Source organism: Psammomys obesus, unplaced genomic scaffold (genome assembly GCF_907164565.1).
Source record: "Psammomys obesus unplaced genomic scaffold, mPsaObe1.curated_primary_1811, whole genome shotgun sequence".
Taxonomy (NCBI): domain Eukaryota; kingdom Metazoa; phylum Chordata; class Mammalia; order Rodentia; family Muridae; genus Psammomys; species Psammomys obesus.
Window position 1 is genome coordinate 102,747 of NW_026590585.1, and position 4,049 is coordinate 106,795.

A 4,049-nucleotide genomic window follows, 5' to 3' on the forward strand; every position below is an offset into this window, starting at 1 on the left:
AAAGAGGCAAATTTTCAAGCCCCATCCCAGAGAATCTCTGGCCGGTGGGGACCAGTGTATTAACGGCCCTCTTGCTTGCATTAATGTTAAGTTTTACAATCATTTATTTGGCTTAGTCTATTCCTGTGTCTAACTAAGCCATGTTTGAGGAACAGCTTCCTCGTCTGTTTTCAGCATTACTCTTCTTTCCTTAGCCTGGTCTGAATCATCTTCTAGTTTGCACAAAAGGCTGCTTTTATTGTCCTGTGTAAAGAATATTCATTTATCGCACAGCTTTTGGGTGGTGGTAGTGGTTTTAAGTGGGGAAAGGACACAAAAAGAGAAAGCCGATAAAAGCAGGGAGTGATACGTTAGAGACTAGAACAGAATATAGTGCCAAATGCCTGCTACTGGAAGCATCCTGGGATAATTCTAGTCGTCCAAATTACCCCTGAATGAACACAGATACACATAAACACTTTTCTTGCTCCTGGAGTGTTTTGGAAGCTGTGGTTTGGAGTGCTCTCTTTTCTGTGTGTTATGCTTGTTCACATCTATGTCCCATTTCTTTCTTTTTGTTTTGTTTTGTTTGTTTTTGTTTTCCAAGACAGGGTTTTTCTGTGTAGCCCTGGCTGTCCTGGAACTTGTTCTGTAGACCAGGCTGGCCTTGAACTCAGAGATTCTCCTGCCTCTGCCTCCTCAGTCCTGGGGTTAAAAGCATGCACCACTTCCGCTTTCTTTCTCTCTCTCTCTCTTCCTTTTTTTCTTTCTTTTCTTTCTTCCTTTCCTTTCCTTCCTTCCTCCTTCCCTCTCTCCTTCCTTCCTTCCTTCCTTCCTTCCTTCCTTCCTTCCTTCCTTCCTTTCTTCCTTCCTTCCTTTCTTCCTTCCTTCCTTCCTTATCAACGGTTTTTGAGACAGGGTTTCTCTGTGTAGTCTTAGCTGTCCTGGAACTCACTCTGTAGACCAGGCTGGTCTCCAACTTAGAGGTCCACCTGGCCCTGCCTGTCCAGTGCAGGGATTAAGTTGAGCTCCATCAGAGCCAGGCTACAATGTCCTATATATTAATCTCCTGGCTTCCTTCCTTTTGTTTTCCACACAGGGTCTTGCCATCCCCTCTGGAGTTGTGGTATGCATCGCAGTGCCTGGTCCCCCTTCTTACTTTTCCACATGAAACTTGTGCCTCACATAGGATGAAACAGTACTCTAAAGATGCCTTTCCCCTTCACCCCCAAACTTAGTGTCATATAGGTGGGGAAATAGGATGATGGGTGGAACCACAATTTTTCAGTTCACTCCAGGATCACAGCACCCTCTGACAGTAATACTAAAAGATTTTAAACATGAGTCTGGATATCTTGCATGCCAAAGGTGTCGGGTGCACTCTCTTTGGGATTTTTTTTTTCAAATTAATGTTTATCTGGACCATGGCAATATGAAGTGACATATGCACCCAATTTTAAAGAACCCAATGAATAATGAAATAATAATGAAATACAAGACACCTCTTTCTCCAGGGCACAGTAATTCTCATCTCTCCTTCTTACGTCCAAGAGAAACTTTGCAGTAATTTTAGCTGTTTCTTCTGATATTTACCATGATGTGCCTAAACCATGTGCTTACACTGCTGTTCCTTATAGATATGATAAAAATGGTTGTTTTGAAAGATTTTATGTACTTTTATGTTTTCATCCAACTTCCCAGTGTTTATTAGCAAGTATTATCCATTAATTTGTTCATGACCACCCATTTTTCTTCCACTTTTGTTGACAGGTTTTGTTTGCTTTTGAGCCAGGTTCTGTGAAGCATCTAGCCTCAAACTAGGTCTCTTGTCACAGTGCTCAAGATGAGCTCACACACCCCCCAGTTGACTACGCAATTTTCTTCTCAATATCGTCCAATAACATATAGCTTTTCTTTTACTTTTATTTTTACATTGATATAGTAATTATACATATTAATAAGGTTCACTGTGACTGATCCATACCTGCACACAACAGCCCTCACACTTCCACCCCCCAGACCCTTCCGAATCATTATTCCACTTTCTAGTTTCTCAAGAATCCCTGGCTGGCCTCAACATTGCTTTGCAACCAAAGATGATTTTGAGATTCTGATCCTCCTGCCTGCACCTCCCACGTGCAGGCATGGACCACTATTGCCAATCTTAATGTGAGCCTGGGAATCAGAACCAAGGCTTCATGCATGCTAATTAAGCACCCGACCCACTGAGCTACTCCCCGAGCCTCCTCAGGTTGACATTTTTGGATCTCCTCTACGAGACGACGTGTCCATCCGTCTGTCTTTCTCACAGAATAATATCCTTCAGTTCCATTCTTTTTGCTGAAAGTACCAGGATTCCACTCTTCGTTGCAGCCGAATAACACTGCATTGTGTGTGGGTAGCAATTGCCATTATCCATTTAACCACTGACCGACACCAAGGCTGACTCTGTATCTCAGCTATTACGCATAGTACATTCAACCTTTAGTATTCTCACGTGTATACTTTCATGTGTTAAATCATTGAAAAGTCAAGCTTGTTGGTACAAATAGGCTTTTCTAAGATGAATGAGGTGATCTAATAAGACAGAGAAGCGAATGCATTTTAGTTGTAAACAGTTGTTCAGTTGTCGAGGGAAGGGCTTTAGGCTACATCTCTTTTATAAACTACTGCGTGGAAAAATTTCAAATCACTAAAAAATCCTTTTTGTTGCGAGGTAATTCGGGGCATAAGATCGCAGTTCTACCTTCCCATTGGAAGCTGTTTGTATTTTCCATGTGAATAAACGCTTTTGTCCACAAGGCTCAGAAACTCAGAGATCCTTTTAATTCTTTTTTTTTTTTTTTAAGATTTTATTTATGGGTATGAGCATTTTGCCTGCATGTGTGTCTGTGCACCACCAACATGCCTGGTGCCAGCGGAGGTCCAAAGAGGGTGCAGGATCCCTTAGAACTGGAGTTACAAGATGGTTGTGAACCACCAGGCGGGCGCTGAAAAGAGTAGAAAGTGTGACAACTGAGCCGTTTCACCAGGCTGCAGTCTTTCTGTTTAACACCCAGACCGCACTACAACCCCCAGACATGCAGCCTGTGGACCTCACGGTGAGTGAGCGCAGACCTGCCATGACAGAAGTGTCAGTCTTCCGGTCCTCTACGGCTCTGGGTGTCAGTCTGCGGGTTATGGAAAGGGCAGCAGGGACGAAAATGTCTGGCGGAATATTCAGACTCAGGGTACAGTACTTCTGGCAATGACTGGCTTCTTCCCAGAGCTCCACTTCATTTAGGATTATACCCTGAAGAGACCTTTACAATTAGATTCCCTCATTTCAGATTTTAAAACTCTAATGAGGACCTTTACCTATTTTATACTCTCGTCTTTAGAAGGTCCGAAGTAAAGGCCTAACCCATACCCCACATTATAGTATTCTAAATTTTTTTTAATTAGATAATATAAAATACATTTAGAAAGTAAATAAAATAAAAATTAGACAATATATGTTGATCATAGTCTCTCTCTTCTCCCAACTCCTTACCCACCAACTTCATGTTCTTTCTCTCTCTCAAAAAAAGAAAACAAAAGACAAAATCAAAACAGACATACAAACTAAAAAAGGAAAATCAATGAGATACAAACAAACAAACAAACAAACATGAGGTCTGTTTTGTGCTGGCCAGCTCCTCCTGGGCATGGAGTGTGGTTGACACACCCATTGACCCTCCACTAGAGAAAATGAGTTTTCCTTTTTCAGCAGGTATCAACTGTAAATAGCTTCTCGGTTAGTGGTGGGACTTTTGTGCACTCCTTAAAGTAATGTGCAAACAAGGCGAGCCTGCTTCACCCACCAACCTTCAACAAGACTGCACCGCACTAATAGCATTGTAAACGTCAAATGTTAAGTACAGGTCCAGTTCTTTTTTCCATCACTCTTACAAGCTAAGGAAACTCAATGGGAGGGATGGGTGAGGGTTGACAGGGTGCTCAGAGAAGCCAGATGTTTTCACATTTCTCCTCTCCCAATAAGAAGAACCGGTAAGATAAAAACTGGAAACATTCTTTTCTTTTTTCTTTTT